Source organism: Elephas maximus, chromosome 8, assembly GCF_024166365.1.
Source record: "Elephas maximus indicus isolate mEleMax1 chromosome 8, mEleMax1 primary haplotype, whole genome shotgun sequence".
NCBI classification, from domain to species: domain Eukaryota; kingdom Metazoa; phylum Chordata; class Mammalia; order Proboscidea; family Elephantidae; genus Elephas; species Elephas maximus.
This window is the reverse complement of record NC_064826.1, coordinates 39,477,941-39,492,746: the sequence shown is the minus strand read 5'-3', so window position 1 is coordinate 39,492,746 and position 14,806 is coordinate 39,477,941.

Here is a 14,806-nt window from a genome sequence, read left to right as displayed (position 1 = left end):
GAAAGGTCAAATTGCCATTTGAAACCCCTTGCTGGCGCTCAGGCATCCATTTACTCATTACTTTGTTCATAGTACTGAGAGCCTACTCTGTGCCAGGCATCGTACTTGGTGCTGGGTTTTGGAGTTAAAACAAACCAAAAATGTAGTCCCTGTCTACAAAGCACTTGATATATAGTGAAGAACCAGACAAATAATTAGTGGTGGGGTCATCACTGAGCTTGAATACACAAGGCATAAAAAAGAACACATGGGATGGGGACATAATTTAACCAGGAGAGCTGGGTTCAGGGTGGGGAATGTTAGCAAAACCTCCTATGAGAACCTGCAATCTTTGGCTGAGTCTGGAAAACCAAGTTGGAGTAAGCCAGACAGAGAAGGAAAGGAAAGGAAGGCTTTCCAAGCACAGAGGACACATGCTTAAATACACAGGAGAATGAAAACACAGGGAGCTACTGTCTCTACCACAGATGCTTGATGTAGAATCAGGAAGCTGTGGTCAGATTTCTACTGCCTGCTGTCTACTCTTAAAGGAAGACACTATCAGGAAGTTCCCAATCAGGAAGCCACCACATGCTGAATCAGGATGCCATCTCTATAGCTGTTGGCTTCAGAACCATGTTGCTTCTGCTATGATCTGTACCCACATAAGGGGTGCCTCTTAACCTCAGTTATGAATCTAAGCCTCATTCAAGGACATCTAACTTACATGTACAACCATTGCTGTAAGGAAGCCTGGAGAATGTAGCTTTTAGCATTCTAGCCTTTGCATGGTAAACAGATTTAAAATGAGTAATTTTTTTTTTTTTTTAGTGAATGAGCCAAGTCCAGTTTTTGCCACAGATATCAACTTAAAAATCACAAGTCAAAATCAATTATTTATCTATTTTAATTGCAAATTTAGGCCAGCATACAACTCAAATATGATAACTTTGCTTTATAAAATACTAAAAATTATACATTTTTAGCATAAAAATAATAATAATAATATGCTGCTTTTGATTATCTTAAACATTTCCCAGTTTAATTATATTTCTAGGATTGAATGATAGTTTTTAGGGAGACATTTATCATCTCATTTCACTAAAGCCACATATTGGCCAATATTTAATAGTCATTATGCCAAGAATTCCAAAATTTAAGGGAGCGGGAATCCCATCACCCATGTCACTGGTTGTCAAAGAGACCCTGACTATTCCCTTTACATCGTGTTAATGTCTATAACTCCATGCTGTGACCATACTTGGCTTCATCTTATCTATCTATTGCTTCATCCTATTCTGAATTATTTTCATTCTTATCCTATTATAAATACTAAAGATGATAAAATGCTAACCAACTGAAGCTGTAATAGCTCTCATGTCTCTGTCTGACCTGCAGTCAGCACTCTTAAGTCTGCTCTGACAGGTCACTCAGAATTCTGAGCAAAATCACAATTGAAGGAAAAGCAGGCTTAGGGAATTCTGAAAGTAGAAAAAGAGTAGATACAGGGATAACACTAACAGAGTGTAATGTCGTAACAGCAAAGGTGGAAAGAGTTTGGCTACATGCGTTTGGACCAACAGAATTAAATGTCTATCTTACAAGGGAAAAAAGAATAGAAGAGCCCTCACAGGATTTGTCAATTAGCAGATGACCATGAAGAAAGTAGGAGGCCTGGTAGTGTAGTAGTTAAGAGCTCAGCTGCTAACCAAAAGGTCAGTGGTTCAAATCCACCAGCTGCTCCTTAGAAACCCTAGGGACAGCTCTACTCTGTCCTATAGGGTCGCTGTGAGTCGGAATCGACTTAAATGCAATGGGTTTTTTGATGAGGAAAGTAAGGAGCCCTGGTAGCACAGTTTAAAGCACTCAGCTGCTATCTAAAGGTAGGTGGTTTGAACCCACCAGTTGCTCTGTGGGAGAAAGATGTAGCAGTCTGCTTCCACAAAGATTAGAGCCTTAGAAATACTATAGGGCAGTTCTACTTTGTCCTATAGGGGCACTGAGAGTCAGAATCAACGCAACAGAAATGGGATTGGTTTTTGGTTCGATGATGGAAGCAATTTAAGTAGGGCATGTGGGAGGGAGATGGGGAAGGAGAAGAAGAGTGACAGCTGAACTTTAACATAATTTTGAGAGGGCATTTTTGTTTGGCTTGGTTTTTAATTGGAGATCACTGTACATAATTAAATGCTAAAGAAGATATTTTAAGAACAAATCCCCTGGGAATGACCACACTAGCTATTTGGCGTTTATATGCTTAAAGAACAAAATAAACTGGTTTACTTCAGCCTGCAGGCTTGAAAGACCCAATAATACTCAGTGGACTGGGTGTTGCAATTAGATAGATGGATAGATAGATAGGTAGGTAGGTAGGTAAGTAGGTAGGTAGGTAGGTAAGTAGATAGATAGATGATAGATAGATGATAGCTGTCCTCATGTTGGCTCCCACTCATGTTGACCTTATGTAAAACAGAATGTAATGCTAACCAATCTGACATTATCCTCATGATTGCCAGTATGTAGAAGTCTACCATTGCAGCTATTGTGCTCAGTGAGGGTCTCCCTCATCCTCATTGGCTCTCTACTTCACCGAATGTGATATAGCCCCTAGGTATTCCTGATAAGTGTCCAATGAATGTGAGTTGGACAATGTTCTGTTATGATCCATAAGGTTTTCGTTGGCTCATTTTCAGAAGTGGATAGCCAGGCCTTTTTTTCTAGCCTGTCTCAGTTCGGAAGCTCCATTGAAACCTGTCTCCCATGGGTGGCCCTGCTGGTATTTGTAATTCTAGTGTCATAGTATGACAAACTGTCTGATAAGTATGGTACAATTACTTAGCAGAGTCAAATACTTGCTGGCTGGCCAGCCATTCTTTAGAGAGACATCAATAGATTACACATACTCCAAGTATTATGCATACCCGCAAGGACACCTATGGGACTAATGCCAAGTCCTTACAAGTAAAATACAAAATTTAATTTTTTGCAAGTGTTGGTAGTTTAAAGAAGTCCTTAGCTTGTAACAAAATTCATAGAAAGTAAAGTATTTAAGAGACATAATGGGATTCACATCTGATTATGGACCAAAAAAGTGACATTTCCAGAGGATCCATTTAGGACAGTTAAATGATAAGGACAATAAAAAAAAAGTCATCTATTTTAGATTTTTAACACATAATGTACACTTTGTGCATACATTATGGTTTTCAAAGGAATTTGGATTCCAATATTATGCACATAAGCTTTGTTTTCCTAGAAAGTTAAGGAAGAGAATGTACACATTTAAGAGATGATTTAAAAGTTCCATGTGTACTTATTGTGTATGTATATGCAGAGTTCTTGTTTTGTAGCTATCACCATTTTGTATAGTTGATTTTATTTAGAAAAACCAATGTTTGATAGGAAAAAGTTTCAAATCTCACATAAAGCTATTTCTAATAAACATTTTTAAAATCATATCTGAGGCATGTCATGATAGAAAATTACAAGTTTTTACCCTCTACACTTTGGGAATAAACAGCATGTTCTACATAAAAAAATAAATAGAATTCAGGATCATATGCCTAAGTCTACCAAGAAATTAGTCACCTTTCAACTGGTGGATAGCTCAAAACAGAGAAATTAAGTTTATATACTACAAATTGATAGAATTTTAAAACTTTTTGAAATCTTAGATACTTGCTTCATCACCCTCATTTCACTGCTGAAGAAACTGAGCTCCTGGTAGGTTAAGTGATTTGACCAAAATTACACAGTTAATTAGTGTCGGAGCTGGAACAAAAAGACATATCTATTTACCTTAGGACTCCTGAAATAGTTTAAATAATTAGATAAATTACCAATGTTTATTCTAAGTTTATAAGCTATATATCCCAATTCTGTTCTTTTTTTCCTTTTTCGTATACTAATTCTAGTTTGCTTATATTTTTGAAATTCCAGTAAAACACATTAAATATTTTTTTTTTTAACAAAAGGTAAGGAAAGTAGAAACTGAGAGAGTAGGGGAGAGGAAAAGAGAACACAGAAGGTGGTATGTGCGTCCATCTCAACTCCTAGCTAAAGGGCAACCTTTCCACTTGAACATTAAACTCCCTGCCTTCTCCTCTACTCAAGTCCAAGACTCCAGCAATTTCCCCTCCCCTCTCTCAGCTGTAACACCACTATTTCCCTCTCTCCTTGATCATAGGTTTATAGCCATTAGTATACTTTTTTTTAACTCTAAAATGTAACAAACAAAACTCTATTGACTTCAGGTCTTTTCCGGGCAAAATCCCTTTTGTCTCCTCTCCTTTATAACGAATCTTAAAAGAAGTTTCCTATATTCATTGATGCCCACCTCCTCTCCTTCCATTCTCTCTTACACTCTATATATTCAAGGCTTTGCTACACTATTCGTCTGAAATTGTTTAGTCACTGTCACCAGCAGCTTCCATGCCCCTAAATACCCCATTCCATTCTTAATCCTCATTTCACTAAACCAGTTAGTGTTATTGGTCACAGTTGACAGCTCCTTCAAATGTTCTCTTCACTTGGTTTCCAGAATTCCCTGGTGTGCTGACTTGCCTCATATCACTGCCTCTCAGTCTGCTTTGCTAGTTTTTCCTCATCTTTCCAATCTCTAAAGATAGATGGAGCACCTCTGGCTTCAGTCTTTGGATGACTTCTCACTCACTTAAATACCAAGTATATGCAGATGAATCCCAGAATAGATAGTCCCAGACCTTGCCCCTGAACTCCGAACTCATGTATCTAACTGCCTTCTTGATAACTCAACCTGGACCTCTAACAAATATTTAAAAAAAAAAAAAAACTCGTTACCATCAAATTGATCCCAACTCATAGCGACCCTATAGGAGAGAGTAGAACAGCCCCACAGGCTTTCCAAGGAGCAGCTGGTGGATACGAACCGTCGACCTTTTGGTTAGCAGCCAAGCTCTTAACCGTAAAATGTCCAATAACAATGTCTTTGTTTTCTTCTCCAAACCTGTCCTTCCTGAAGTCTTCTCTATCTCAGTAAATGGTAACTCCATTCGTCCAATTCTATAGGCCTCAAGCCTTGCCATCATCCTTAACGTCTTTCTCTCACATTCCATATACTTAAAGATGAAAATACAGTCCTTCGGCAAGTCTTCCCAGCTGTACTTTCAAAATATATCTATTCAAGCCTCACCACCTCCCCTGCTAACACCTTGGCCCCCCATCATCTCTAGTTATCACTTTGCCTGGGTTATTGCAATAGCATCCTAGAATTCTCCCTGCTTTCACTCTTGCCCCTCAATGTCTGTTCTTAACACAGCAGCCAGAGTGATTCTTTCAAAATGTGAGTCAGCTTGTATTACTCCTCTCCTTAAAAGCCTCCAATGGCTTTCCATCAAATTCAGTGTGAAAGTCTCCACAAAGTTTTATAAGGCCCTATACAATCTGGTCCCACTATTTCTCTGCTATCATTTCCTACTGCTCTCCCTCTCCCTTACTTGACTCCAGTCACATTGGTGTCCTTGCTGGTCCTTCAATATTCCAGGCATGCTTCAACCTCAGAATGTCTGCTCTCACCATCCCCTCCACCTGCAGTGCTCTTTCAGAAGTGTCCACATGGCTACCTCCCTTCTTTCCTTCACATCCTGCTCCAGTGTTCCCTCAACGAGGCCTTCTCTGATCATCCTGTTTATGATCGCTACCCGGCACCCCCTATCCCCCAGCCCTGTTTTGTTTTTATTACTGCATTTATTACCATTTAGCATACATATTTTATTTATTTATTTATCACTTATTTGCTTCAAAAAGAGTAGACTTTTAATCTATTTCATAAATGGCTGACCCCGGCACTTAAAGCCATGCCGCATACAGCAGTGGATGCTCAACATCCCTGACCTTACATTTGACCACACATTAATAACTGTGCAGAAAAACATAAAGATAAAAATAAATACCCGAGGACCAAATAATAGAATTGAGCCTGGAAATGTCCTCTTTGTGAAGCTCATCTGAATTTACTTGATTTCTCAAATCCCAAAAGTTTCATCCACCACTAATTAAAGAACTAAGAGCATCATCAGAGAAAGCGGTGTCATCAGTCATTTATGCATAGTCACTTTTGCTTTATTTAATGCTTAGAAGAGACCAAAAATACATTTAAAAAAATAAACAGGGTGATCTGACATGTGTTTCTCATAGTGGCCGGTACCTCGCACTGGCTAAAGAACCTACCCCATATACACGCAATTCGAAGAAAAAAAAAATACTAGTAAGGTTAAGAAAGTCAAATAAAATTCTTTTTTTCCAATTATTAATATTCAACATAAGCTTTGAAATATCAAATACATTGTTTAAAACAAATTCCAGGCCCTTGCTTTGCTATTGCCTTTGATATAGCCTGTCCCTGCCACCTTCTGCACACCCAAGTCTAGTTACACGTTATCCCTTGGCCAGCTTTATTTTTCTGCATAGCACTTATCACTACCTGACATTATATTATACTTGCTTAGTCTGTCTGCTATTTAATTCAACCTTGGATGCATTACAAAAAAGATTTACTGAAGGAAAAACTGAGTGGCCATTAATCCAAAGCGATGTTTTTCTTTAATATTGAGGTGAGTCTTTTCAGTTGAGAGTAAATTTGATGAACAACTTTTTTTCTTCTCACCTTCGTGCTCTGGAGATGTTCATACCTGGCCCTAAGCACTAGCTCTAATCAAATGGCTCCCAAATTTCTCTTTCTGGCTCCGACATCACTCTTGAGCTTCAAGGTAAAATATCCAGCTTGCCCAGGCGACACACCCACTTGAGTTCTCAAATTTAGTTTGCTCAAAACTGAGCTCTAATATTATGCTATCACAAGCCACCAAAGCCGTTCCTTTACTCTGGCTTTTCTATCCCATAAGTAGCACCAATATTCACCGAGTTAAACCTGGTAGACATAAAGCTGATTCCAATTTGTGGCAATCCGGTGAGTGTCAGAGTCTTCTGAGACACCACTAGGTGGACTCAAACTTCCAGCTTTTCAGTTAGCAGCCAAGCACGCTCATCATTTGCACCACCCAGGGACCCCATTCACTTAGTTACTCAGGTCAGAAACTTCAAGCCTCCCTTCACTCTTATTTTTACCTCATACTCATTCCTTCAGCAAGACATAGACATCTTCATATACACCAAGCCTCCCGCCTCCACAGTTTCCACCCTAGTCCAAGTGTCATGTCTGGATTTTTACAACAGCCTCCTTACTGATATCCCTGCTTCCACTCTTGGGTTCGTGTGTTCATTTCTCAGCATAGCAGCCTAAAAGATCACTCTACATGTGGATTATATTATGAAACTTTCCCGTTAGAACACTCCAATGGCTTCCCGGGGTCCTCAGAATAAAATCCAAACTTCTTTCCTGTGAGGCCCTTCATGGTCTGGCGTCTGCCAGGCTCTCAGGCCTCCATTTCAGCCCCTTTGCTCCTCCTTGCTCACTCCGATCCAGTCCTTCCAGCCTTTGTGACTCCTCCAGTTTCAAGCTTCTTGTTCAGTGGTGGCCTTTGTACTGTCTTGCCTCAGCCTATAATGCTCATCCTCAGAGTCTGTTTACTGTTCCCTCTCTCACATCCTTTAGATATCTGCTTGAATGTCACCTCCTCAGAGAGTCTGTTCTGACCCCCAGACCTAATATAGCCTATCCCTGCCACCTTCTGCACACCCAAATCTCGTTAGTCTTTATCCCTTGGCCAGCTTTGTTTTTCTGCATAGCACTTATCACTACCTAACATTATATTACACATTGATTTGTTTGTTTATTAGTCATCCCATCCACTACAATATTAGCTCCATGAGTCTGGTGATTTTGCATTTACTTCATCACCACTGTGTGCTCAGAACCTGGAACTGTACCTAGCATGTTGTAGGCTTGCGATAATTGTGTGAGGAAGGAAAGGAGAAAGGAAAGAGGGATGGATGGAGGGAGGGAGAGAAAGAGGGAGGGAGAGAAGGAATGAGGGAGGGAGAGAGGGAACAGGATTAGGGATTTAAAAATAGTCTTAGCATGGGAGATAAAACATAAAAGAAGATTCTGTATTTTCAGTCCTGCTAACGTTGCATTCTTTTAGCCTTCCCTAAAGTTTGGAACTTTTAATCAGCATTTCGAAGCTTATATATCCATTTTCTCCAGCATTCTTTCCATTTATATCAGGCTGAAATGAAATTTCCTGCTCTATGCTCAGCCCTTCCCCCCCCCCCCCCACACACAATTTCCAAGCTGTGAGAGAAAAGCTAGGTAGTGGGCAATGTCCTTCAAATTAGCCTATCTTTTCTGGGCAGGAAGTCCCCACTGTTCCTGCTCAGTGAGGGACACAAAGAGAAGCTGTCTCATGACACTTCATCTTGTTTAGCACTCATTCAATTTCCAAGTAGACTAGGAGAGGCAACCAGCCTTTTCAGCTGACCATTTATGACCCTGGCTTTCAAGGACTATTGGAAAGGTAATTCATGCTTTTTTTTCAACAAACCTTATGGAGTCATGGGCACATGACAGTGAACAAATAGCTGAGGTAACTTTCCTGCCCTCTCAGAGCTATCGCAAAGCCTCCACCTTCCAAATAAAAACATACCAATAGTGACTGCAACATGTAAAATGTGGGTTAGAAGAGAGGAATAAGGGTGTAGTAGCAGAAGAGAACAACCAAGTCCAGGATCAGGGAAGACTAGGATCTAACTGAAAAGTGGCAGAAAGCCAATAGGACAAGAGTGTGTTACAGGATACGGAGAACATATTTCAAAATGTAGGGGTAGAGGTGAGAGAGCCTGGAATAATTAGTTCAGTACAGATAAAGGGGGACTGGTGAAGGTTGGTGAGGTAAATAAGTAGGGTTCAGATATTGCAGGAGAGCATAAACCAATGTTATGGAATTTAGGCTTTTGAGGACAATTGCACCAGTGAAGGATTATAAGGATTTTTGCCCTTCAGAAAGACCAGTCTGGCTGAAATGTATTAGAAGGGACCAAAGCTAGAGCTAGGAAGGTGGTTCTGAGGGCAGTTTTAGGAGTGCAGGCAAGATAATGACATGAGTTGGAGAATGGGATGAAGAAAAGTGAATGGATGGGTTAATTATGGTGGGATTTAGAGATTGCCTATGAAAGAACATGGCAGAGGGAGTAGTTACAACCGGTTTTCCGGTCACTACTGGGTTTCTGTCCACTGAAATGTATAACAATGGAGAAAGAATGGGGTTTGGAGAAAAGTATGAAGCTTTCTTCTTGTTTTGAGGGCATTTAATCATGGCCCATGACCTTTTGCTCCCTGACACTGGTAGACAAATACTCTTATAAGCAACAGCTAACAAGGGAGTCACGTATTCCTGACAAGTTCTGAACTTCAGGGCTACATAAGTTTGCAAGCTATTGTGTTCCACCTCAGCCAAAGCTGCCAATTATATTTTATAAGCTGTCTCCCAGTCATCTGTTATTGAGATCAGAGAAAGTGCTGCAGTTTTGACATCTGAAATTGATGGGTGGGACTCCACTGGTTGCAGCAAAAGTCTCAGGCATATATGGCCACCCTCTGAAACCGAACTTTGATAGGAGGTCCTGGGACCTGTGTCTTGTTAGCTTCTTGGTAGCAGAGTATAGATTTCAGGATACAGGCTACAATTGCATTCCGCACTTCAAGTTTTTCTTCTCGTTTTCTTCCTTTGACCACGTGGATCTTAGAAATGCCGTGGATGGAGAAAAAGGAACCAAACTCCCATGGAGAAAAGACCAAAAGGTGTCAGCAATTCTTTTCTCAAACAAGAGTGCACAGCAGGGAGCTGTCCTTTCTCTATGTCTATAGCTGGCCAGGCAACTACATTATACTTGATGGATATGTTTTGGACTCATTTATTTCCTCTTTGGAACCCTGGACTTGTTATTCATATTGAAGGGCTCACAATGGCCAAAGGTTAGAAAATAGGAAGGGTAAGAGTAATTGAATGTTCCATTTACTACATAGGCAGGTCACAGGGGCTGAAAGGCAAAACAGTCTTTCATGCTGAGTCAACTTCCACAACCCTCATGAAGTTGCTACAGAGGGATTTCTGATCAAATGTGACTATAGGAACTTTAGCTTTTAAAAGATGCTTATTTACATGTAAAACAGGAAGGGCAAATGGTAGCAAAATGGTGACAAAAGTTATCAAGTCATTTCAGATACTTTCAGTGCTTTAGGTAGGATTGCTTGCTGGGCTAGGAAGTTCCAGACCCAACACTGAAAAAGCAAAGAGTACCTAGCAAAACTCACTTTGTGCCTCCTCGTTTTTACACAAACACAAAGTTAAAAGTTAATTTCAAGGATGAATGGAAGTAAAACAAATAAAGACGTTAGTGTGTACAGAGTCTCTGGAATGGAGTATGCATTTCTGAGACTTCTAAATTTTCAAATGTTTTGTTTTCTATTCATTCAAGGATGTAAACCTCAGTAATGGTAATGTGGCTACTCTTGCTGGTACTAAATGAAATCACCTGTAAATTTCAAAGCAAATAAAATCTTTTTATTTACAGTAACATAACAGTTCAAAAGTCCTAAAAAAAATAAATTTTCTTCACCCCATGCCAGCTGAGAATGGTTTCTTGTGCTAAAAAAAAAAAACCCGTTGCTGTCGAGTCAGTTCTGACTCATAGTTACCCTATGCTATTTTTGTGCTTGTTGTCCTGAAATAAAAGAACACTAAGTCAATGAAAATTTCTGGATCCGAAATTAAATGAACTATACATTTTGGATATTTATTTGTAAGCTACCTTGAATAACTTCAAGAAATAATTTAAGGTAGTCCAAAACTGAAGGGTTATTTTGTTAATCCTGGAAAGCTAAGTATTATTCGGTAAAAATGTACATTAATGTTTTTATGATATGTCCCAATCCATATATATATAATTTTTATGTCTATCTTTTTTTTATATATTTATCTACCTATCTAAAACTAAAGCCTTCAAATCATTGATTTTCACCTCACATTTGGCTTGTATTTATCATGAAGAAGTCTACTGTGTTTTTCCAAGTGAGGAATCTCTAGACAGGCAATATAAGGAAAGAAGTCTAAATTCTCAACTTAGTGGCCACAGCTAGATCACCTAAGCTAACTTTAATGGTATAAATCCCTAATTTTTTAGGAAACTGAGTTTATTCTGACTAGTTTAGTGTCCAGACTGAGGCTAAAACCACTCAATTTCCACTATGCTTTCCTGATATGTGTGTATCTACATGTGTAGGTTTGTGTGTGTATGTGTGTGTTTGGGTGAGTTCTTTTCACTCTTTCTACCGTTTTCTCTCTCTCCAGATTCCCAATCCAAGACAACTTATTCAAATGCTCTTTCCAGTTCTTACTGTTGAATTAAGGTGATTCAACTCAACAATGGCCCCTTAATTCTGAGGTGTCCCTCTATACCCTAGATTCTTTTTCACCCCATCACTTCTTTGAACATGCTCCTCTATGCTCAGCAACAACATCTACTTCTTTAATGTTCAATGATTTTTTTAGTTAATTGCTATCTATTGTAAAAATGGCCTTCATAGAGCCCGTGTTTACAGGGACAAATATTAGCAATAGCTCCTTATATAATAAAAACTGAGATAACTAAAATAAACTTGCCTCAGAGAATAGGGCAACTCACCACAGTGACTATTCTATATAATTACAAAAATTAGCCATTTCCTGGGGAAGGGATTTACAGCAAATGAGCCCTATCACTGTTAAGCATAATTTAACCATCACGGTCTAACAAAGTCTGTGATTTTGGATGAGTTATGTTGTTATCTGTCTAGTTCACTGGGACACAGAAAAGATACCCTATGTATATGGTTTTGAAAATGTTGCAAATGAGAATTCAATCTTGAGGAAAACATCCTGGTAAGACAGGTTAATTGAAAGAAGAACTAATGAAAAGAAAGAGAGAAAAAATAAAAGGAAAAAGAGGCAGGGAGGGAGGGAGGAAGGAAGGCAGGGAAGAAAGAAGGAAGGTGCTTAACTTTAAAAAGGAGCAAGAGAGTAAAGCTAAAAAAACTGTAGAAAACATTTGAAAGTATGGAAGATATTTTAAGGTGATTTGGTTCAGTTAAGAGCAATATTGTTAGTGGCACAGAGATACACTTAGAGGAAACAAGAACCACAAAGTCTGAGTGTAAGTATCTTGCAGTAAAAAAGAGTAGAGAGATGGCTTTGAATGCCTTTGAAGAGGTACTGAATAATACAAGATTAAGAACAAGATGAGTCACCTGGCTACCTAGAAGTAAAACTTAGAAATGCAAATAGTAAGCATTTGACCAATTAGTAAGTTGTGTTATCTGTTTTTCACTACTCTGTATATTAGTAAAGTATTCTCACTATTGCTTGGATACTTGGGAGTGATATAAATTGTGCTATATAATGGGGTATTTTGTCATTGTGTTGACATCAGTTCTGGCTCAATTCATTCCTGTCCCATCATTAATATAAAGAACATATTAATACAGCCCTTGTCCCTTTTCAGTTAAAAGAACAATCTGAGGTTGAATATAGGAATATCAGCTCAGGGTAAAAGAACTGCAAGGTATTACTAAACCACTTAAATGAAAGAGAATGAATAACATTTATTTTGAGGGTTATAGAGACCATTCCTTTAAATTATATTTAAGCCGGAAATACTACAGGAAAAATAAGCTTTGGGAAAATAATTGGGAGGAGATAAACAGCTAAATGATCACAAATGAAAATACAACTCATAAAAGTTTTGAGGTCCCTAAAAAGGTATTAACTCTTATGGACATGCCTTCTGCAATTCAATGTGTTAATAGATATTACTATTTTTTAGCAGCTTTTCATTAATCTGCAGGATTACAATAGGAAACTGTCTCTAGAATAGCATCCCCATCATGCATTACTGTAAACAAAGTTTATACCATTTTTTAATGCATTCTTTGGCATAAATTTCTAATTTTTGTTAGCTAAATAACTCTTAATCAATCTGTAAAAACTCATCTAACTATATTATTTTTAAGATTCTAATGCTTTGATCTACCACATGCCTGTCATTTTGTCATATTGTGGTGGTTTGCATGTTACTGTGACACTGGAAGCTTTTCCACTGGTATTTCAAATACCAGCAGGGTCACCTTTTGTGGACAGGTTTCAGCTGAGCTTCCAGACTAAGACAGACTAGGAAAAAGAACCCAGCAGTCTACTTCTGAAAAAATTGACTAGTGAAAACACTGACGTAGTGCCGGAAAACGAGCCCCTCAGGTTGGAAGGCATTCAAAATGCGACTGGGGAAGAGCTCTCTCCTGAAAGTAGAGTCAACCTTAATGACATGGATGGAATCAAGCTTTCAGGACTTTGATTTGTTGATGTGGCACAACTCAAAATGAGAAGAAACAGCTGCAAACACCCATTAATAATCAGAACATGGAATGTACAAGTACAAATCTAGGAAAATTGGCAGTTGTCAAAAAAGAAATGGAACACTTAAAGATCAATATCCTAGGCATATTAGTGAGCTGAAATGGACAAGTATTGGCCATTTTGAATTGAACAATAATATGGTCTACTACACTGAGAATGGCAAATTGAAGAGGAATGGTGCTGTACTGTTGTACTCATCATCAAAAAGACCATTTCAAGATCTATCCTAAAGTACAATGCTGTCAGGAATAGGACAATATCTATATGCCTATAAGGAAGATCAGTTAGTAAGACTATTATCCAAATTTACACACCAACCACTAAGGCCAAAGATGAAGAAATCAAAGATTTCTACCAAATTCTGCAGTCTGAAATTGATCAAATATGCAATCAAGATGCATTGATAAAAATTGGTGATTGGAATGTGAAAGTTGGAAACAAACAAGAATGATCAATACTTAGAAAATATGGCCTTGGTGATAGAAATGACACTGGAGATAGAATTTTGCAAGGCCAATGACTTCTTCAATGCAAATACATTTTTTCAACAACATAAACCGTGATTATGCACGTGGACCTCAACAGATAGAATACACAGTAATCAAATTGACTGTATCTGTGGAAACAGACAACGGAAAACTCAGTATCATCAGTCAGAACAAGGCCAGGGGTTAACTGCAAAACAGACCATCAGTTACTCATATGCAAGTTCAAGGTGAAACTGAAGAAAATTAGAACAAGTCCACAAAAGCCAAAATACAATCTTGAGTATATCCCACCTAAAATTTAGAGGGCATCACAGAAGTAGATTTGACACATTGAACACTAATAACCGAAGAGCAGATGAGTTGTGGAATGACATCAAGGACATCACACCTGAAGAAAGCAAGTGGTCATTAAAAAGACAAGAAAGAAAAACCAAAACGGATGTCAGAAAAGACTCTGAAAGTTGCTTTTGAACACCAAGTAGCTAAAGCGAAAGGAAAAAATGATGAAGTAAAAGAGCTGAACAGAAGATTTCAAAGAGCAGTTCGAAAGTAAAGTATTACAATGAAATGTGCAAAGACCTGGAGTTAGAAAACTGAAAGGAGAGAATGTGTTTGGTATTTCTCAAGCTGAAAGAACTGAAGAAAAAATTCAAGCCCGGAGACACAACATTGAAGGATTCTACGGTGAACATATTGAATGAAGCAGGAAGTATCTAAAGAAGATGGAAGGAATACAAAGAGTCTCTGTACCAAAGAGAACTGGTCAAAGTTCAACCATTTCAGGAGGTAGCATATGATCAAGAACCGATGGTACTGAAGAAGAATTCAAAGCTGCACTGAAGGTATTAGCAAAAAACAAAACTCCAGGACTTGACAAAATACCAATTGAGATGTTTCAACATACCTATGCAGCACTAGAGGTGCTCACTAGACTATGTCAAGAAATTTGGAGGACAG